This window comes from Bos indicus, chromosome 10 (genome assembly GCF_029378745.1).
Source record: "Bos indicus isolate NIAB-ARS_2022 breed Sahiwal x Tharparkar chromosome 10, NIAB-ARS_B.indTharparkar_mat_pri_1.0, whole genome shotgun sequence".
NCBI classification, from domain to species: Eukaryota; Metazoa; Chordata; class Mammalia; order Artiodactyla; family Bovidae; genus Bos; species Bos indicus.
Genome location: NC_091769.1, coordinates 59,380,947 through 59,404,468, shown reverse-complemented (window position 1 = coordinate 59,404,468; position 23,522 = coordinate 59,380,947). Strand labels below are relative to the sequence as shown.

The following is a 23,522-nucleotide window of genomic DNA, read 5'->3' as shown; positions in this document are numbered from 1 at the left end:
TTCCATGAACAGAGAAGCCTGGTGGGCTATAGTCAATGGCGCCGCAAACAGTCTGACACAACTGAGCTACTAACACACACACAGTGATTCTCAATCTTGATTATTTTTATTGAATCACACAGGAGAGCTTTAAAGGATACTGATGTCAGACTGATACTGATGGTCCCACGACTCCCTTTACCCCATGCAGATCTTATATTTAATTGGTCTGGATGTAGTCTGTGTATCATAATTTTTAAAACTCCTCAGGTGGTTCTAATATGAATATAAGATTGGGAAGCTTTGGCTTATTAGGTGATTTTAAAACATGACCTCTTGAACACTTGAGGCAGTATCAGCTTGAACACAGTATCAACACTACCTGGGAACTGTGAGAAATGCGAATTCATCCAGACCTGCAGAATCAGAAACTCAGAGAAGTGCCTAGCAATGCATGTTTTAATAAGCACCCTAAGCGATTCTGCTACATGTTGAAGTTTGAGAACTATTGGTTATAGAGCAACACCCCTTACAGCTGCCTGCATATTAGAATCAGATGTAAAATAAAAAACCAAACCCTGTTCTCCAATACTAATCAAACTGAAAGAAATAAATAGACACATCCACAATTATTGTTAAAGATTTCAACTCTTCTCTCTCAATAAATAAAAGAACGAGTAGGCAGAAAATCAGTAAATACAGAAGATTTGGTCAACATTATCAACCAACTTGACCTAATTGGCATTTATAGAACACTCCACCCAACATATGCATAATACATATGATTTTCAAGTCTACATGGGACCATTTGGTCATAAAACAAATCTCAATAAAGTTCCAAATAATCCAAATGTGTTCTTTGCCTACACAGAATTAGATTAGAAATTAATAACAGAAAGATACCGTGAAGATTTTCAAATGATTAGAAAATAACCAGACTTTTCTAAATTACCCATGAGCCAAAGGAGAAATCACAAGGAATTAAGAAAATATTTTGAACTAAAGGAAAATGTAAACATGACATGCCAAAAGTTGTGGGGTGCTTAAAAGAAATTTGTAGCACTTATAATAGAATGGTATAAACATTTAAAATCAATAACCTAAATTTCTATTTTAATAAACTAGAAAAGAAGAGCAAATTAAATCCAAGGTGAGCAGAAGAAAGGAAATTAAAATATCTCAGCAGAAATCAACAAAATAGTAAACAAAGAAACAGACAAACAAAAAATGGGAGAATTAGTGAAGCCAAAAGACCGGCTTTTTGAGAAAACTGATGAGTTGAAAAAACTAAAATATGGAAGATCCAAATTATCAGGAATGATAAAAGAAATATTACTAATGATCTTAAAGACATTAAAAGGATAACATGTGAATATTATGAACAACTTTATACCAATAAGTTTGACCACCTAAGTGAAATGGGAAACTCTTTGAAAAATAAACTACTCAAAAAGAAATAGATCTTTGTAAAAATTTGAATTTGTCATCAAAAGCCCTCCCACAAAGAAAACTTCAGGCTCAGGTGGCTTCAAGAGTGAACTTTACCAAACATTTGAGGAAGAAATAATGTCAATTCTATGCAAACACTTTAAAAAAGTTGAAGAGAGGGTAATACTTCCCAATTCATATTTTGAATCCAGCATACCCTAATACCAAAACACAAGCACATACATCAATGAGAGGGAATAGAGAGTCCATAATTAGACATGACTGAGTGACTTCACTTTCACTTTTCACTTTCATACATTGGAGAAGGAAATGGCAACCCACTCCAGTGTTCTTGCCTGGAGAATCCCAGGGACAGGGGAGCCTGGTGGGCTGCCGTCTATGGGGTCGCACAGAGTCGGACACAACTGAAGCAACTTAGCAGCAGCAATTAGACCTACACATATATGGCCAATTGTATTTTTACAAAGGTGCTAAGGTACTTCTGTGGGGGTAAGGTTAATCTTTTCAACAAATAATTGGTGTTAGAAAAATTTAGTATCCATGCCTCCTAAAACAAAACTCCCCCCAAATGAAGCTCAGTTTTTAACTCATGACATATTCTAAATTTAATTTGAAATACATCATAGACCTAAATGCAAAAGACTAAAACCAAAAAGTTTCCAAGAGAAAATCTTTTTCTCCTTTTTCTCTGGTACCTTTTGTTAGGCAAAGATTTTTTAAATAAAACACAAAACCTAGAAACTATAAAAGATAAAAAATTGATAAATTAGACTTTATCAGAATAAAAATTTTCTTCTCTTTGAAAGATAATGTTAAGAGAAGTTAAGGCTAGCCATAGACTAGGGGAAAATATTTGTAAAACATATCCAACAAAGGACATATCCAGGATATATAAGAAGCTCTCATATCTCAATAATTAGAACTCAAAAAGCCCAACTGAAAAATGAAGAAAATATTTGAACGGTTTACCAAAGAGAGAAAAATATGCTTATATAAGCAAATAAGAACATGAAAAGATGCCCAACATCATTAGTTATTAAAGAAATACAAATTTTAAAAAGTAAATACCTACTAGAATGGCAAAAATTTTAAAATTGACCATATGAGGTATTGGCAATGATATGGAGAAAACAGAACTCTCATACATCGCTGATGGGAATGTAATATGGTACCGTGACTTTGGAAAACTGACAGTTTCTTGCAAAGTTAAACATATACCTACTGTACGATCCAGCCATTTCATTCCTAGATGTTTACCCAAGAAAGCATTCAGTTCAGTTCAGTTGCTCAGTCATGTCTGACTCTTTGTGACCCCATGAAATGCAACACGCCAGGCCTCCCTGTCCATCACCAACTCTTGGAGTTCACTCAAACTCATGTCCATCAAGTCGGTGATGCCATCCAGCCATCTCATCCTCTGTCGTCCCCTTCTCCTCCTGCCCCCAATCCCTCCCAGCATCAGGGTCTTTTCCAATGAGTCAACTCTTCGCATGAGGTGGCCAAAGTATTGGAGTTTCAGCTTTAGCATCAGTCCTTCCAAAGAACACCCAGGACTGATCTCCTTTAGGATGGACTGGTTGGATCTTCTTTCAGTCCAAAGGACTGTCAAGAGTCTTCTCCAACACCACCATTCAAAAACATCAATTCTTCTGCACTCAGCTTTCTTCACAGTCCAACTTTCACATCCATACATGACTACTGGAAAAACCATAGCCTTGACTAGACAGACCTTTGTTGGCAAAGTAATGTCTCTGCTTTTGAATATGCTATCTAGGTTGGTCATAACTTTCCTTCCAAGGAGTAAGTGTCTTTTAATTTCATGGCTGCAATCACCATCTGCAGTGATTTTGGAGCCCCCCAAAATAAAGTCTGACACTGTTTCCACTGTTTTCCCATCTATTTCCGATGAAGTGATGGGACCAGATGCCATGATCTTAGTTTTCTGAATGTTTAGCTTTAAGCCAACTTTTTCACTCTCCTCTTCCACTTTCATCAAGAGGCTCTTTAGTTCCTCTTCACTTTCTGCCATAAGGGTGGTGTCATCTGCGTATCTAGGTTATTGATATTTCTCCCGGCAATCTTGATTCCAGCTTGTGCTTCTTCCACTAACAGTGTGCAACTCTTCCAATTTCTTCACACTTGTTAGCTTTTGGGTTTTTTTTTTATAATGGCCATCCTAACAGATATAAAAGGGGTACATCATTGTGGTTTTGATTTGTATCTCCCTGATAGCCAATGATATAGAACATCTTGTCATACACTGGTTGGGCACTTGTATGTCCTCTTTGGAGAAATGTCTGTTCAAGTTCTTCACCCACTTTAACTATATAGAGTTTTAAAAGTCCTTTATACATTTTGGAGATTAATGCTTTATCAGATACATAGTTTGCAAGTATTTTCTCCCATCCCATAAGTTTCTTTTCACCCTGTTGTTTGTTTCCTTTGCTGTGCAGACATTTTTTAGTTTGATATAGTCCCACTTTGTTTTTGTTCCTTGTGCTTTTGATGTCATATCCATAAAATCATTACCAGGCCCACTCTTGTGAAGCTTCTAAGAGTTTTTCTTCTAAGAGTTTTAGTTTCAGATCTTATTCTTGTCTTTAACCCATTTTGAATTTACTTTTGGGTTTATCAGTCTTTTGATAGGAGTAATCAAGTTACCGCTTCAGCTCAATAATTATCTCATCCATAGATTTAAAAACTGCTCAGTTTCCTGGTATTGTTTTTCTGTAGTGACTACATGGCTTTGGTTAAACAGTTTGCTCTTCTAATACCTGTTTATGAGGTATTTATCCTTGAGCAGAACATGTGATTTGAATGCTTCCTGGGTCACAGGAGGTGACTAGGAGTAGAGACACAAGCTGTCAGCTATGGTTTCATCACTAGATCTTCTGTTTGCCTGTTCAACATGTACTTATTACTCTTCTTGACAGAGCTGCCTCCCAGTTGGAATTTTGTTAGTAAGTGAAACATGGTAGACACTTCTTACTGTGAGGTAAATTTACATATTAATTTGAATCTTGGGGCATGAGAAGAGAAGTAGTTAACAGATGGAAATATTCTAAGAATTCATGAAGCTCACAATTTTGAGGGAGCATGTGAACAAGGTGAGAAACTAAAATTCAGGCTCTGGTCACCTTCTCTTAGGAAATCTTTGTAAGCTGTCAGCAAGGAATTTTGTGGTTTTTTTTTTCCCCCTTGCCACACCACTTAGCATGTGGGATCTCAGTTCTCTGACCAGGGATGGAACCCACACTGCTGCACTGGAAGTGCAGAGTCTTAACCACTGCACTGCTCAGGAAGTCCCAGCAACGGAACTTCTTGAATGTAATATCATGCAAAGTTTAATAATAATCTCTTATAAAAACTATTTTTAATTATATTTTTAAAGCTCAAATTTACTTCTGTTAGGTACTTAGTATATATTATCTCATTTAATTCATATGAAGCAACTTTATGAGGTAAATTATTGTTCCCATTTTGCAGATGAGGAAATTTAGACAACAAATTATGCATATGAGATCTTCCAGCAAGATATGGAGCAAGAATTTAAACCCAATTAGATAGGATTCTGGAAAGAGGGCAGAATAGGAAGCACCAGGAATCTGCCAGTTGGATTCCCATGTATATTATCATAGGTTCTCAATAAATGTTTCCTAAATTAATAAAATTTGAGAATAATTAACAGGCTGTATTGTGGTTTTGAATATTTTTTGGTTCAACTAAATTACTTCCTTAGCATCATCTAAATCTTAAAGAAATCTAGTCTTTTAAGAAATAGCTGGATCTAATTTTTCAAACAAAATCAGTTCTTCGGATTCTGAATTGCCTGGGAAAATCTGAAAGTCTCCTCACTGCTGGGACCAAGGAGGAAGAAACTTAAATTACAGACTTAATATTAAGACATATCATTTTGTTCATTAAGACTTATTAAATCTCAGAAATATCTTTTCAATTGTACAACTTTCTGAACAGTTTAAATTTACAAGTGAGTCCCTGATAATAGCTTGATTTCTTTTTCCTTCTAGAACATATTTCTACACTAAAAATGAAAAGATAAGGATATAAGATATCCTTAAAGGTATATATATATATCTTTAAGATTATAAAATTGTATATAATATATTATTATTATATATAATTTATTCATATAAAAGAATTGTTTTGTAAACTAGGGTTTTATTGTTCTTGGTGTTGAGGTGTAACAAGGGGTGCCGTGGTCTGTATAAATCAGTGTGACTGAGAGGAGTGGTGATTGATTTTAGATGTTTCTGGGAAAGGTAAAGACCAGCTCATTTCCAAGCTTCCCAGGCAGAGCAGATTGACTCACATGTTGCTAAAATCCCTCTCTGGCTCCACGTGAATTAATTGATGTGGTATTCTTGCTTGGAAACTACAGTATTATCTGTTGACATGTCGAGACTACTCTGGGCTCTTAAAACCTAAGACTTTTATTTACAGGAGCCTCCAGATTAAGAACCCATCACCCTCAGATGCTCTTTGATGCACAAGGATACTATCAAGCCTCTAAGTATCATACATTATACAACAGAGTACTTTCCACATGACCTTTCTGGCTCCATTTTGCTGGGATTCTATGAACTATTACCTGCTCAGAAGAAACCAGACTCAGGACTTCTTGGCTAATACTGCAATTCAACAGCAAAACTGTAATGAGCCTCTATTATGTGCAAGATGAATAAGGGATACTTTTGGTCATAAACAAGTGTCCTCCCCACTACCAGCTAAAAGATGATACAAATTCACACACAAAAAATTAACATCTTAAATCAATGTTTTATCATTTGTCTGAGTTAGCAGGAAACTAGCAGGAATCCCAATGTGTAGGCTGACCTCCATAAGTTATATGCTTAAAATGCAAGGTATACAATTATATTTTCTCATTAACAAGCCCTGACAGTATTGAGCTTTTCCCCCATCTTTTCTTGTTTTTCATTAACCTATACCTGGCATACTGTGTCAGGTGTGCGTGCCAGAGATTGTGATGATAAGGCTGTGTGATATTCACAGCCCAGCATAGGCATTACTGTGCAACCCGTCAGCAATTGCAGCCGGTCATTTCCAGCCACTTGGATCAGCTGAGATGAGAACATAAATTTAAATGAAAGTGTATTTAGGGTGGTGACCCATTGTCATGAGACACAAATTTAAGGCCGGGAGTTTAAAATTCAATAATGAAAAGGTGGAGCACAGGAATAGGAAAGAGTGAGAGAAGCATTTTACAACTTATGAAGACAAAGAGCTCTCTACATCTATAAATTAACTTTTTCTTCAAGTATAGTATACAGATAGGAAAGTGTACATAATGCAAGCATGCATCTCGGTCCTACACATCTGTGTATCTAGCACCTAATCAAGAAACCGAGCATTACTAACGCCTCAGAAATCCCTGTTGTATTTGCTTCTCGCTAGCAGCAGCAGCAGCAGTATTCACTCCTAAGAGTAGCTGTTTTCTGACTTCTTTATTTCCACAGTGTTATTGAGATAACAATTGACAAAGCATTGTTTACCTTTAAGGTGAAAAATATGATGGCTTGATATTTTTACATACTGTGAAATAATTATCACAATGTTGAATGGGTTTTTTTTTTTGCTTTTTGTTGTTTTGGTGGTGAGAACATTTAAGATTGTCTGTCTTAGCAACTTTCAAGTGTACAATACAATATTGTTGACTATAGTTACTATGCTGAATATTAGAACCACAGAACTAATTCATTTTGTAACTGGAAAGTGTGAACCTTTTGACCAATATCTTCCTATTTCTGCCACCCTACAGCCTCTGGCAACCACCAATCTACCAGTTCTTTGAGTTCAACTTTCTTAGATTCCACATGTAAGTTAGGTCATACAGTATTTGCCTTTCTCTGCTTGAATTATTTCACTTAATATAATGTCCTCAAGATTCATCCATGTTATCACAAATGGCAAGATTTCCTTCTTAAGGCCAGGAGTTTAAAATTCAATAACGAAAAGGTGGAGCACAGGAAATAGGAAAGAGTGAGAGAAGCATTTTACAACTTATGAAGACAAAGAGCTCTCTACATCTATAAATTAACTTTTTCTTCAAGTATAGTACAGTTCTTCTGTGTGTTCTTGCCACCCCTTCTTAATATCTTCTGCTTCTGTTAGGTCCATACCATTTCTGTCCTTTATCGAGCCCATCTTTGCATGAAATGTTCCCTCCTCTAGCCTTAAGGTCTTATCATATCCCTGATCATACTGAACTTTGTTTTCTTTATCTCTTGGCCTTTGAACATTCTGTTCTCTTTTCCTGGAATACCTGTTTCCAACCACCTATGCCTTAACCTGGAAAACACCCACTCCTCTGTCTCAGTTTAGAAGATTCCTCCTCTAGAAAATAACCACCTCCTTCTAAACTACTAATTAGTTTATTCTTCTGCATTGCCAGTTTACTCAAATGTGTCCCCAGGAGACTGCCAGACAGAGGCTGTCTTATTCTCTGTGAATTCTATCTCTGGTGCTTACTGCAGAGTGGGCACAGGTTTCACTGAATATATTATTTTTTATAATCTAATAGGTAATTTAATCCATTAATAGACACTAACCATTTAAGACCTAGTAAACTTTCATAAAAACAGGGTATAATCTGGTTATTTTGTGACTTCTCCTCAGTTGTAGTGAATACAGAAATTGAATATGCACATTTTCAAAAGGAAAATATGTTTCTTTTCAAACATCACTCTTGAACACAAAATTCTATAAGCCCTGCTGTTACAGTGGTATTTTGTACTTGCTGGTTAGAGAACTGGAACTATTGTCAGTCTAGATTCAAAACATGTCTGCAGTACTCTCATGCCTCCATGTCCTGCGGTAAAAGAGGTATGTTGAAGGGTTGTCAGTTTTCCCACTGAGTCTCTGTACTTTTTTTTGGATGACAGGCTGGTTTCACCAAATCCTCTGGCACAGGGCTGGTCTTCAGCTTTGGAGGGAATAACCCGAGTGGAAGGTGGATGTGAATTGGGCTTCCTTGATGATAAGAAGCATTCAGGCTATTTGTTAAAAATATAAATTCACAATGTAAATTGGTGCAATCACTATGGAAAACAGTATGAAGTTTCCTTAAAAAACTAAAAATAGAGCTACTATATGATCCACTCGTGGGCATATATTCAGAAAAAAATGAAAACACTATTTTGAAAAGATACATGTACCCCAATGTTTATGGCAACACTGTTTACGATAGCTAAGATATGAAAGCAACCCAAATGCTCATCAACAGATGACTGGATTAAAACATACACATTATTTATCTATCTATAACGGAATATTATGCTTAGTGAAATAAGTCAGAGAACGACAAATACTATATGATATCATTCACATGTGAAATCTGAAAATAAAAACAAATAAATGCATATGCAAACCAGAAACAGATTCATGGACACAGGAAAAAAACAGGTAATTATCAAAGGGGAGAGGGAAGAGGGGGAAGAGATAAATTAGGAGTATAGGTTGAAAAGAGACAAACAATTACATATAAAATAAACAACAAAGATACGTTGTTATAGCACAGGGAATTAGACCTATTATCTTATAGTAAACTATAGTGGAGTATAATCTGCAAAAATATTGAATCACTATGCTATCTATACATCTGAAACTAACATAACTATGCTTCAATTTAAAAAAATTAAATTCCCAGTTCCCATCCAGAGCCTCTTAATCAAAATCTCCAGGGGAGGAGATTGCCTTGGTTTTAGTCTGGTTTTAAGAGCCCCAGGTGATCAAGAGCAAAGTGTAGGAAATGTTGTTTGAGAGATTCTAAGTGTTTTAAAACAGGGGTATAATTTAGTGATGTGTTGGGGCTGGCTTGAATTGTAGGCTGATTGACCATATCTCTTCCTAGATTCATGTCGGATAACCAACTCTTCTTGGTAAATTGAAATTGGTCATCAGTTCAGTTTAGTTTAGTTGCTCAGTCGTGTCTGACTCTTTGTGACCCCATGAATCACGCCAGGCCCCCCTGTCCATCACCGTCTCCCGGAGTTCACTCAAACTCACGTCCATCGAGTCGGTGATGCCATCCAGCCATCTCATCCTCTGTCGTCCCCTTCTCCTCCTGCCCCTAATCCCTCCCAGCATCAGAGTCTTTTCCAATGAGTCAACTCTTCGCAGAGGTGGCCAAAGTATTGGAGTTTCAGCTTTAGCATCATTCCTTCCAAAGAACAGCCAGGGCTGATCTCCTTTAGAATGGACTGGTTGGATCTCCTTGCAGTCCAAGGGACTCTCAAGAGTCTTATGCAACACCATAGTTCAAAAGAATCAATTCTTCGGCACTCAGCTTTCTTCACAGTCCAATTCTCATATCCATACATGACCACAGGAAAAACCATAGCCTTGACTAGACGGATCTTTGTTGGCAAAGTAATGTCTCTGCTTTTCAATATGCTCTCTAAGTTGGTCATAATAGTAGGTGTATTTATAATACAGAAATTGACAAATACTACAAATCAGGGCATTTCCCCCTGCAAAGAGCCAGTTGCAAATATTTATGAGCATACCATGGACTACAGAAGTGAACAAAAATATGAAAATCCTTGCCCTCATGGAACTCATATTCTAACTGGGGAGACAGACAAAATAAGTAAGTGAATTATGTTACAAATATATTAGGAGATAAACACTAAAGAGACAAAGTTGCAAAAAGAGATAAGGAGTCCGGGTGGTGGTGGGCATTGCAATTCTGAATAAAGTGATCAAGAAGGTCCTCACTGAGAACATAATATTTTAGCATTAATTTGAAGGATGGGAGGGAGTAAGCCACACATATAGCTAAGAAAAGAGTGGTCTAGACAGAAAGAAGTATCAGTGGAAAGGCCCTGAAACAGCAGTGCTGCAAAGAGCCACTAGGGCTAGAGCTAAGTAAGGGAGGAGTAGAATCCTAGGAGCTGAGATCCTAGAAGAATGGATGAAGAAGCAGGGGAGGGGAGAAGGCTAGACCATGAAGGGTCTAGAAGGCCATATCAAGACTTGAGAGAAATTAATAGAAGTAACTGCAGTTTTTTACAGGGTTAAAATATGGTTTATCAAATGTTAACTTGTTAGATTCCCTGCTGAATTCAAAGGTGACTTCCAAATTGCTTTCATTCAGCTGCTTTAACCTCTAGACTTTCCTTGGTAGCTGCTAGTTATAGATGGCTATTTAAATTAATTTAAACATAAATAATTTAAATCTATTAAGTTAAATAAAATTAAATTATTTAAAATAAAATAAACTAATAATTTACTTCCTTAGTTGCAGTGGCCAAATTTCAAGTGTGCCACAGGCACAAATGGCTAACAGTTATCATGTAGGACAACATAGATATAGAAGATGACCATCATTGCAGAAGTTTCTATTGGATGGAGCTGCTCTAGGCAGTGACCAAGGTGGGTTAACTATAGGCTGGGTCCCAGTTCTTAGCCTTTTCATGGATGGTGCATTTTTTAACACTAGAAATATAATTGACATACAATGTTATGTTAGTTTCAGGTGTACTACATAATGATTTGACATTTGTATTTATTAGGAAATGATTACCATGTTATCTAGTAACTATCTGCCCCCATATAAAGTTATTATAATATTATTGGCCACATTCTTCATGTTGTATATTACATTTGTTATGTAACTGGAGGTTTGCACTTCTTAATCTCTCACCTGTTATGCCCAGTACTCACCTGCTTCTGCTGGAAATCACCCATTTGTTCTCTGTATCTATAAATCTGTTTTCATTTTATTTTGTTTGTTTGCTATCCTCTAGATCCATCCATGTTGTTGTAAATAACAAAATTTCTTCTTTCTTATGACTGAGTAGTATTTCTGTGTGTGTGTATATGTATGCACATACATACATACCACAATTTCTTTGTCCATTCATCTGTTGATAGACACTTAGGTTGCTTCTGTATTCTGGCTACTGTAAATAATATTGCAGTGAACACTAGAATGCATGTATCTCTTTTGAATTAGTGTTTCTGGGTAAATACTCAGAAATGAAATTTCTGAATCATATGGCGGTTCTATTTAAAATTTTTGAGGAACCTCCCAAAAGGAGGTTTTCCAGTTGTACCAATTTATAATCCTACCAACAGAAGGTTCTCTTTTGTCTACATTCTCACAAGCACTTGTTATTTCTTGTTTTTTTGATGATAGTTGTTCTAACAGGTATGAGGTGATATCACATTGTGGTTTTGATTTGTGTTTCCCTAATGATTAGTGGTGTCAAGCATTTTTCCTATGTCTGTTGGCCATCTCTAAGTCTTCTTTGGAAAACATTTATTAATGTCCTCTGCCCATTTTTAATTTTTTAATTAATTATTAATTTTGGGGGCCTTGATGCATGACTTATGAAACTGTCATTCCCTAACAGGGATAGAACACATTCCCTTGGCAGTGAAAGTGCAGAGTCCTAACCATTGGATCATCAGGGAATTCCCTCTGCTCAGTTTGAGAGTTGTTTGTTGTTTTAATGTTGAATTGTATGAGTTTTTTGTGTATTTTGGATATTAACCGCTCATCAGATATATTATTTGTAAATATCTTTTCCCATTCAGTAGGCTACCTATCTGTTTTATTGATAGTTTCCTTCATCGTGCAATAGCTTTTTTAGTTCGATGTAGTTCCACTTGTTTTCACTTTTGTTTCCCTTGACTGAGAAGACATATCCAAAAACATATTGCTAAGACTGATGTCAGAGCATACTGCCTATGTTTTCTTCCTTTGTCATAGATTAATTTACCATATGTGTGTGGGTTTATTTCTCGACTCTTCTGTTTCACTGATCAATGTGTTTATTTTTGTGTCAGTGTCAGATTGTATTGATTACTGTAGCTTTGTACTATGGGCTTTCCTGATGGCTCAGGGGTAGAGAATCTGCCTGCCATGCTGGAGATGCGAGTTTGATTCCTGGGTCGAGAAGATCTCCTGGAGGAGGAAATGGCAAACCACTCCAGTATTCTTGCCTGAAAAATCCCACGGACAGAGGAGCCTGGTGGTCTACAGTCCAAAAGGTTGCAAAGAGTCAGACATGACAGCACGCATGAGCACCTGCAGCTTTGTACTGTAGTTTGAAATCAAGGTACATGATACCTCTTGCTTTGTTCTTTCTCAAGATTGTTTTGACTGTTCATGGTCTTTTGTGTTACAAATTTTATAATTACTTGTTTTAGTTCTGCAAAAAATGCCAGTGGCATTTTGATAGGAATTGCATTGAATCTGTATATTGCCTTAGTTGGTTTAGTTATTTTAAAAATATTAACTCTTCTAATCCATGAACATAGTATATTTTTCCATTTGTTTGTACTGTCTTCAGTTTCTTTCCTCAGTGTCTTATAGTTTCCCAAGTACATGTCTTTTATCTTCTTGGTTAGCTTTACTCCCAGGTATTTTATCCTTTTTGATGCAACTGTAGATGCGATTGTTTTCTTAATTTCTCTTTTTGATAGTTTGTTATTATTGTATAGAAAAGCAGCAGATTTTTGTGTATTAATTTTTCATCCTTCAACTTTGCTGAATTCATTTATTGTTTCTAATAACTTTTGGCAGCATCTTTAGGATTTTCTATATATAGTGTCATGTCATCTTCAAACAATGACAGTTTTACTTCATCCTTTCCAGTTTGGATCCCTTTTTATTCTCTGATTGCTGTGGCTAGGACTTCCGATACTATGTTAAATAAAGTTGGCAAGATTGGACATCCTTGTCTTGTTTCTGATCTAGAGAAATTCTTTTAGCTTTTCACCACTGAGAATGTTGTTGGCTGTGGGTTTGTCATATATAGCCTTCTTTATGTTGAAATATGTTGCATCTGTACCCACTTTGTTGAGAATTTTTTAGTCATAAATGGATGTTGAATTTTGTCAAAAGCTTTTCCTGTATCTACTGAGAAAATCATATGATTTTTATTCTTTGGTTTATTGATATCCTGTGTCACACTGATTGACTTTCAAATTGTGAACCACTCTTAATTCCCTGGAATAGATCCCACTTGATCGTGGTGTGTGATCCTTTAATATGCTGTTGAATTTGGTTTGCTAATATTTTGTTGAGGATTTTTGCATCTGTGTTCATCAATGGAATTGGACTATAATTCTTTTTTATGGTGTCTTTACCTAGTTATGGTATCAGGGTGATGGCCTCATAGAGGCCATGAGTTCAGAAGTGTCCCTTTGCCGTCAGTTTTTTTGAATAGTTTGAGAAAGATAGGTGTTAACTCCTTTTTAAATATTTTATAGAATTCATTTGCAAAACTATCTGGTGCTTGACTTTTGTTTGTTGGAAGTTTTTAAATTGCTGAGTCAATTTCATTACTGGTAATCCATCTCTTTATATTTTCTATTTCCATCTGATTATGTCTTGGGAGATAGTACATTTTAAGGTATTTATCCAGTTCTTTTAGGCTGTCCATTTAATTGGTTTGCAATTGTTGGTGGCAATCTCTTATGATCTGTTGTATTTCTGTGGTATAGGTTGTAACTTTTCCTCTTTCATTTCTAATTTTATTGGTTTGGGCCGTTCTTTTTCCCTTGATGAGTCTGGCTAAAAGCTTATCAATTTTGTTTATCTCTTCAAAAAACAACCTCTTTGTTTCATTGATTTTTTTCTATTTTTCTAGCCTTTATTTTATTTATGTGCTCTGATCTTTATTATGTCTTTGGGTTTTGTTGTTCTTCTTTATCTACTTTCTTTAGATGTGACATTAGCATTTTTATTAGAAATTCTTTTTGTTTCTTTAGATAGGCTTGTATTGCTATAAACTTCCCTTTTGGAACTGCTTTTGCTGCATCTCATAGTTTTGGGTTGTTGTGTTTCTATTTTCATTTTTCTTCAGGTATTTTCTATTTACTCTTTGATTTCTCCAGTGACTTATGGACGGTGTACTTGCCCTAGCAGACATTTGGGCAAGGACAACTTGGCACAAGCATCCTGGAGCCATTTGATTTCTGCTCAGATTGTAAGTTTCTATTTCAGGACCTTATTTCTGAAAGCAGCTTTACATGAAACCTATAATCTTCTCCAGAGACATCCTCCAGTTCATTTATATATTCATAAAAAGTGAGTGGTCACTGGCTATTACCTGGCTTGTATAACCTGTTGTTGTGAAAAGCAAGGATGAGGTAAATGCAAATTACTGGTCAAAAATGGCCCAAATTACAGCCTAGAGACTTTAATTTATTCATTTATTTATTTTGTGGTTGTTTTCAATACTAAGGATTCACGTTAAATAGTGATTAAATCTAAGATGTAAATTGCTCAGAGTCAAGAAATGCAAAACAATCCCTTAAAAGAAAGGATGCTTTGTAGGGTTAACTCAGGAATTCTTCACCTCCTACTTCTTCGTGCTTCCTGAATGTCAGGGTGTGGAACCATCAAAACTTGGTGGTCTGACCAGGGACTTTTCTCTAGCTGGTTCTGTGTGATGAAGATAAAGGAGTCTCTAAACTTTGTAAAAATGGCAGTTATCTTGTGAGCTTGTAAGCTAGCTTATTTGGAGCAAGGTGATTCATCAGCAGGTGGGAGTTCATTCTTTATATTCTGCTAGAGATGTGTCCCTTAGGGATAGGTGAGCATAGATCCTTTGGGCCATTGAGGCTTGGCTGGCCACTATGGTTCCTTGTGGGTGACTCTCTGAGTTGAGGCTAGGTCTTAAGGTCAGGATCATCCTCAGACTTCTCCAGCTACCCTCATGTCATGTATTTTCTCTTTAACCTCAGTCCAACACAGTCCAGAATTCTAGACTGGCCTTTCCTCTCCTTCCAAACTTTCCCTCTGGGAAGAATCTGAAAGGTTTATTCATGTTAAAATATAAATTACTTTTCCTAGGAGTAATTTTATGGAAACTGAATCAATCCCTTGTTGGTTTAAGGCAAAGAAATAAAGCTTTGATCGTGGAATTTCAGACATCAGCTAAGAATCTATCTACTCCCTCAGAAATAACATCATGGTGACTAATAGAGAAACGATATGCATCCAATTTGATTGGAACAGTCTTGATTTATATCTATTACTCTTATATATTTATTAGCAGTGTTTCCTTTCACTCAAAATATCTGGGTGATAAATTAGTTAACTTATTTATAACCCTTTCTGTACCTAAAGCCTGGAGAATAGGTGCAAGGTAGAATCTTTTCAAAGTAATTTTCATGAGTTGGCTGCCCCTAATAATCTCTAAGCCTTTCCCCTCCAATTTCAAATTTCGTAGGAAAGTACCAGGAAACAAATGACAGCATGTAGAGTATTAATTTTTTTTTTAGCAAATGGTTAAATAATGTAATACGTCTTGATCCTTGAATAAAATCTTAAAGGGGCACATATTTTCATCAATTTTCATTGATTTAGTAATCCTGATTTCAAATATTTTCCTTTCTGTTTGTCTAGGAAATCATGCTTCCTCTAAGAACTCACTTTATTGAATGATTTCCTCATATTGGCATTTTGATTGAATTGATTCTACTTTCTATTTCTAGAACTGCAGTGAGTTTATTTACAGATTTTTGTATGGAGGGTTGACAGTTAGAATTTGTTATAATCTTGCATTTAGGCCCCATATCTTATCTGAGATAAAAGCCTGGAGTTTCTGACATTTACAAAATTCATTCCCAGCTAGACTAGCCTAGAGGCAAACTAGAACATCAGTCACTAGTATGAGCTATACCTGCATGCATATAAATGGCATTTTAAGAAGAAGAAAGCATAAAGCCACAAAGTCATAATGTTAATTTACAGCTGAACTGTAGCTATAAAAAACACACCATGTAGGCACTTACATTTTTAGCTGTTCTAGGTTCTCTGTTGGTTTTTATGAAAGTATGTGTGTATTTATTTGGATTTTTATATCAAGGAGGTAGTCTGACAGTTCTCTTTTCTTGTACAGCTGTTTATCTTAAAATTTTCATTATATATCTTACAAGTTACCTTTATAAAAAGTCAGGCTAAAAAAGGATTTCTCTGGATACTTTGCTCAGCACTTTAGATTATAGAATTCTCAAATGCAAGCATGACATAAGAATTTTCATAATTTTGTCCCTGTAACCCTTGGATTCCCATTAGTTAGAAATTAACCTATTTAATGTCCTTGGAAGCAAAGAGTTAAATCATAGCATCAAGGTTAATTTAAAACAACAGTAGGCCTCTTATGCAAAGTCTCTTCCACTCAAGGACACACTCCCTCCTCCCTTTTTTTCCATTCCAAATGCCAGTTTACAATTCAGTGAGCTACTTTTCTATTTATAGTCTCCTCACCTTAAATGCGACTCCCTCAAAGAGTATCAGGAGTTATTTCTAAAACACACAAAAAAAGGTATATCTGTCATCACAAACCCCCCAAAATCTACCTTGGCCAGGAAAATTATCTGTGGTAGTAATTATCTGTGGTAGTCAGTCACTTGAGTCCGACTCTTTTCGACCCTGAGGACTGTAGCCCCTGCTAGGCTCCTCTGTCCATGGGGATTCTCCAGGCAAGAATACTGGAGTGGGTTGCCATGCCCTCCTCCAGGGGATCTTTCCAACCCAGGGATCAAACCCAGGTCTCCAGCACTGCAGGCGGATTCTTACTCTCTGATCCACCAAGGAAGCCCTGTGGTAGTAATAGCAGTGACAATTTGAACACAGTGCAAATGAGAAGATATTAACAGTCTAACTCATTCCATTAAATGAAGAACTAATTAGACAAAGAAACAGTAACTGAGTAGAAATAAAAATGAATTTTCTATCTGAAGTAAAGGGACGATACATTCTAATTAGACAGAAAGGTGATATCCAGCTTTAATAATTAGCTAATTAGCATCTCCAAACTTACAGTTAGAGAGACGTTGATTGTGGACTAGGAAGGTGGATTACTTAGGGGGCTGATTTTGCTGGGTCTCCACACCTGGGTTCTGACTCACTGCAGGCCCTGAGATTCATTTTTGAAGGTAACATCTATACAAAATCATAAGAAAAGTAGTGAATACACAAGAATCATGTGTTCATTTTTAACTTTTAATAATTTATATCTATATATGTATATATAGATAACTATGTCTGTGTATGTGCTTGCCTGCATATGCTAATGTCCTTACTTGGATCTCAAGTGCAGAAGGTTCAGTTAATGACATTATTCGGTTACTGGTTGTTATCATTATTGGTCCTGCTAAGACTCCTCTGTCCTATTTATGTATCTATCCATTCTTTTTTTTTTTTTGTGATAATCATCCTCCATTCCTATTCCCCATCCTTGTAGGTAATTTAATGTATGTCTTTTATTTGAATGTTATACAAGCTGCATATTTGTATGTGCTGCTATGTTTTTAGTTTACATGAATCATATTGCATTCTGTATCTTTTGTTATTAAGTACTATATTTTAAAGGTCTGTTCTCATTATCTGTGCTCAGTTGCTCAGTCGTGTCTGATTCTTTGTGACCCCATTGACTGTAGCCTGCCAGGCTCCTCTGTCCATGGGATTTTCCAGGCAACAATACTGGAACAGGTTGCCATTTCCTACTCCAGGGGATCTTCCTGCCTCAGGGATTGAACCTGTGTCTCTTGCATCTCCTGCATTGGCAGGTGGATTCTGAGCCACCAGGGAAGCTGATTTCTTGTAATATGGTATCTCTAATCCATCACATTGAACCTATCCACTCTCTCAGTGATGGTCGCCCAGGTTACCTTCAACTCCTCAGCACCATAAACAATGCTCTAGTCAATACCTTCCTATGTGTTCCCTAAGAGACCAATCTAATTGATGTGAACTTCATATCACATTGTCTTTGTGAAATTTTGTTTAAAAATTTTCTCCAAAATGGGGAGCCAGTTTTCCCAATGTCTTCTAAGCAATGTATTCCTTTTACAATGATCAGTGGATCCACATTTTTTGCATAGTAAGTTTCAACTTGAAAATGGCTATGTCTCTGAGCTCTTCTGTTTATCCAAGTGCAAGCATTTAGTTCCAGTGGGAACTTTGTATTCTCAGAGAAACAATAACTCTTGTAGACTTCAGGGGAGCTCCCTCTCCCTTCCTGGTTTCTGATTACTTGGCAGATCAAATGAAGAACCAGAAAATTTCCTGGTGAGCATGGAGTCAAGAGACATTAATTTAAGGGATATTTTTATGTGTACATCTAATCCAGCTGAACTATCTCTGCTCCACAGAAGAACAGGTTTCTACTGAGACGAATCTTTGTGACTTGTGCTTATTTGGCTCTTCATCTCTAGGTTCCAAACAGATCCATTCCCTTTTTAAAAATATACACATAAAGTACATTCACTCTTCAGGCTGTCATGGTACAAGTAATCAGAGTCGAGCGTGTTTAAAACAATGGCATTCCAGTTTTGCCTTCTGAGATGATTTCAAATCATCTCAGTGAAGTCCATATAGTCAAAGCTATGGTTTTTCCAGTCATCATGAATGGATGTGAGAGTTGGACCTTATAAAGAAGGCTGAGTGCTGAAGAATTGATGCTTTCAAATCGTGGTGCTGGAGAAGAGTCTTGAGAGTCCCTTGGACAGCAAGGAGATCAAACCAGTCAATCCTAAGGGAAATCAACCCTGAATATTCTTTGGAAGGACTGATGTTGAAGCTGAAGCTCCAATACTTTGGCCACCTGATGAGAAGAACCGACTCATTGGAAAAGTCTGACTCACTGGAAAAGTCACTTGATGCCGGGAAAGATTGAAGACAAAAGGAGAAAGGGGCGACAGAAGATGAGATGGTTAGATAGCAGCGGCGACTCAATGGACGTGAATTTGAGGAAACTCCTAGAGATAGCGAAGGACAGGGAAGTTTGGCATGCTGCAGTCCATGGGATCACAAAGAGCTGGACACAACTTAGTGACTGAACAACAACTGCTACAGTTAATTCAAGAGATGTGAGGTAGTTAACTTTGGACACAGATGGGTTGAATTCTGGCTATACTATTTCTTAGCTATGCCATACAAGTTTAATGCCTACCCTTCATTTTCCCAACCTCCTTTCTCACCCACTTCCATATCTTCCTTGCTAGATATTTTTTTGAGCTCGCAATGTGCCCAGTCTCAGGGGGAATGATCTGCATTTTTAGCCACATACAAATGTGACATCTTTGGAGCAGGGATGGTCATCTTGAGGAAATGGCCTAGGATAAAAAAACTTATTTATGATGGCACATCAGATAAATGGAAAAAGTCTGTGTCCTGAAAGACACTGTAGAGCTGCTTAATCAATCCGGGATCTGCCTAACTCCAAGCTTCTCATTAATAAGTAAACAATGAGTGTTCTTGTGGTTAAACACTTACTATTCAGTGTATGGTCTGCAGACCAGCATTCGCATGATTGCTTATTGAAAAGGTAGAATTTCACCCCCAATTCCCAGTATACTAAATTAGAACCTGCAGTTTAACAAGATCCTACATAATTCTTATGTATATTAAAATATGAGAGGCACTGGTATTAACCACTCCTCATATGTGTTTATTTCTTTCAGTCAAATTCATCCTAATTGACACACTGTGACATTGACCAAGTTACCTAAAGCACCCAAACCTCAGTTTCTTTATCTGTAAAATGGGGGAGATAATAATAAGAGTTGTGAAAATGCTGTGAAATGCTACCTTGTGAAAATGCTGCAATGTGTAAAGGAGTATGTAAAAATGTGCTGCACAATGTTTGGCATATAGTTCACACTCAGTGTTAGCTATCTCACTGGAATCTGCAAACATCCTTAGTATAGATAATAAAGTTTGGGTGAAAATGCAATTCTCTGTCCTTCCAGGAGGGAAACTGGGTGTTTCCAGGACATCTGTGGGGCAAGACTTTTATTGTCATTGTTGCTGCCAGGAGTATGTGAAAGCGAAAGTCACTCTGTCATGTCTGACTCTTTTTGACCCCATGGACTATATAGTCCATGGAATTCTCCAGGCCAAGATACTGGAGTGGGTAGCCTTTCCCAACCCAGGGATCAAACCCAAGTCTCCCACATTGCAGGTGGATTCTTTACCAGGTGAGCTACAAGGGAAGCCCAAGAATGCTGGAGTGGGTATCCTATCCCTTCTCCAGTGGATCTTCCCGACCCAGGAATTGAACCAGGGTCTCCTGCATTGCAGGTGGATTCTTTACCAACTGAGCTATGAGGGAAGCCCAGGAGTATAGGATAGACTAATTCTAGTAGCTGCTTTCCTGAAAATTGACTATTGGCAACTTGTACCTACTTGCAACAGGTTTGATTTTATTTTGTAACTTCCTTAAACTCAACAATAAAAGTCATTCTTTAGAAATGACTTGGTCTATTTGGCTGGACAGTAAAGATATAAGCCAGCAAATAGAAGCAAGGCACATTAGGAGAGACGACAGGACAAAAATGAGATTAAAGAAGGAAGGTATTTTAAATGCTTGTGTACATTGTGACTGTGCAATAGGACAACTGCTCGGACCTTGGCAAACTTGCATACTAAGTCATCAAATGTTAAGCTGAGGTCCCAGTAGACTTGATTTAGCACAATAAAATAATGTGTGTGCCTGCCAAGCATGCCCTAAATGTAGTATGTCCATACCTCATAAAAAAAAAAATAAGGCCCTAAAACCATTAGCCTATTTGCTATACCCTACAGTTAAAATATATTTGTCACAATAAAAAGCATTCACTGAAATACTAAATGCCAATGGAAAAGCAGACCTGATGACACCTAAACTGTGCTAATCTCAGAACGCCCATGTGAAGCTGCACTGTTACTCTAGGCTGGAGAGGACCATCAGGAGGATATTTTGTGCAGACCCACCCATCTCACAACTACAATCAGACAGAAAGCCGACTTTTGATGCTCACCGTGGTTAATTAGCAGGTAATGGCCTCTAGATTAGGGGGTATAACTCTGGTGCAAGTCACAGCAAAAATGAAGCAAGGTTTCATTCTTAGGTGCTTCTGGGATATTAAGCTAAAAACCTCCAAAGCTGGACTAAGTTTTATACCCAGTATTGGAACTTAGGCTCAGGAAGCACTGCTTATTATCAGAACAGGGCACCTTGTGGGCATAAATAACTGCAATTCTTCAGTTCTCCAGTGGCAGACTGACCAAGTCCCATGCTAGATCTCAGTCAGGGAGCAAGTGGAGGAAAAAACAGGAGCCAGGATTCAACACTACAAGAGGATCTACTTCTTTCAAGCACTTACAGATTGGGAGTGATGACTAGGGCGTACAAAGCTGCCTAAGTGCTTTTTATCCCAGCCCTGAATGGATGAATAAAAGGCTCTGAAGGTGATTAACAATCCAAAATCCCAGTGCCAAACACAGTAATTATTTCTTATTAATCTCACAGTCCAGTTTGATTGGTTGGCCTGAGGTAAATGAAGTAAGTGGAAATTTACCCCTACACAGTCTTTCAGGCACTCAAGCTTCAAGTCCCTTCCATCTGGTGGCTCCAGCACCTTTTCTGGTCTTGGTATCCTCCTCTGGTTCCTCTGCATCCAATAGAAGGGACAAATGGTGAGGGAGACCTCAAGGCTGGGAATAGAACCGCAAACAAAATCAGACAATGCCGCTAACTTCTGGTTATTCATAGGTGAATGGGGGATATAGACATGGGTGCAAAAAATAAATGGAAGACACTAAATGTTGCAATAGAAGTGCTCTGTGAGGGGAAAACACACCTGAATTTAGAGTGGTAGAGGCCTGGAAATAATAATAGTTAGTATTTTTCCTACGTGCCAAACATTACACTAAGCAGTTTATATCCCCAATGTGATTTAATCTTACAAATACCCAGTGAAGTTATTTTTGTCACTTTGTAGATGAGGAAACCAGAGCAGAAAAAAAGTTAACTAAGTTTTCCTATGTTACTTAGCTTTTAAGAAATTAGAACCTGAACCTAGCAAATTCCGAAACCCATACCCTTTCCTTGATGTGCCATGTTGCCTTTAATCAGGTTTAAGAAGATACTGTGGTTGGAACTGGATTGATGGTTGAGGTGCTAGGACCTTCCAGTTATTAGAACACTGTGTACCAAAGCATGATGAGTGTAAGAATGGGTTGCATTTAAAGAATTGTTGTGAATTGGACAAACAAATTAAATTCTTGTGAAAAACAACCCCCAAAGTCTCAGTGGTTTAAAACAACAAAATTTGTTTCTGTTCCAAAAGGTAGGCAGTGGGCTTTCCTCCACATGATCATTCAAGGATCCATGAGAACACTTGAGTCAGAGTGGAAAAACAAGGAAATCTAGAGAATCAAGCACTGGTTTTTTTTCTTCCTTGGCCTGGAAGCAAAACATGTCAGTTCCTCTCAGAGCCCACTGACCAGAACTAGTCACATGGCTCCAACTACCTGCTATAAGCTGGACAGAGATGGGAGGAAATGAGTATTGTGTGAGTATTACTTCTGCTGCATCTGGCATTTACTTAAAAAAAAAATTTTTTTTTTTTAATTTCTTTTTAAATAAGGAAGGTAGGGACTTCCCTGGCAGTCCAGTCGTTAAGACTCCATGCTTCTAACGCAAGGGGCTTGGATTCTATCCCAAGTCGGGGAACTAAGATCCCTCATGCTGTGCAGCCAAATAAATAAATAAAATAATGAAGGTAGAACGCATCAAAGTTAAAAATTCTCATTCCTGACTTAGACCGCGGTCTGATGTTATCTTCTTTTAGGTAAATTCTCATTGGAGATTTCCGGAGGGACTAGTTCAATTCTAGGCCAAACCAAGGCTTTGAATCTCTCTGAGCTGGTAGAGAGTGCCAAAGTTTTAGATCAAACCTTCCTTAGGTCCAGAATTGAACCACTGTGCTTTGTGGAACACAGATTAACCTGGACTGGACTAAACCTCTTAGCACTTGGACCAGATAAAAGTGTATTAAATTATAACTTCAGAATATTTTATGTAAGCACATTGAAAGTTTTTCTTAGAATAAGACTGTATGGTAAATCAGTTTTAAAATGAAAATAGCCAGGAAAAAAAAAGAAAATAGAAATGACTTTTCAAATTTAATGGGTTTATAAATATCTCAATAGGCTTTCTGTTTAATGGTAAACAACTGGGAAAAAACCACCAGCAATCCCAAGATGATAGTTCCTTAAAAACATGGAAAATGAGTATATTTTGATAAAATATTTCATATTCCAAACC

At 37.1% G+C, this 23,522-nt stretch overlaps 1 long non-coding RNA gene across 1 annotated transcript in view; it reads right to left on the bottom strand.

Annotated features, from left to right (window-relative positions):
• Positions 1 to 10,172: 10,172 nt before the first annotated feature.
• LOC139185277 (uncharacterized) overlaps positions 10,173 to 23,522 on the bottom strand; it is a 101,771-nt gene continuing 88,421 nt past the window's right edge. Inside the window, exons 3-4 of the long non-coding RNA XR_011568893.1 lie at positions 21,772 to 21,907; positions 10,173 to 17,371 (exon numbers count right to left, since the gene is read on the bottom strand). This is a non-coding gene — a long non-coding RNA (uncharacterized lncRNA). The remainder of the gene's footprint in view (positions 17,372 to 21,771; positions 21,908 to 23,522) is intronic.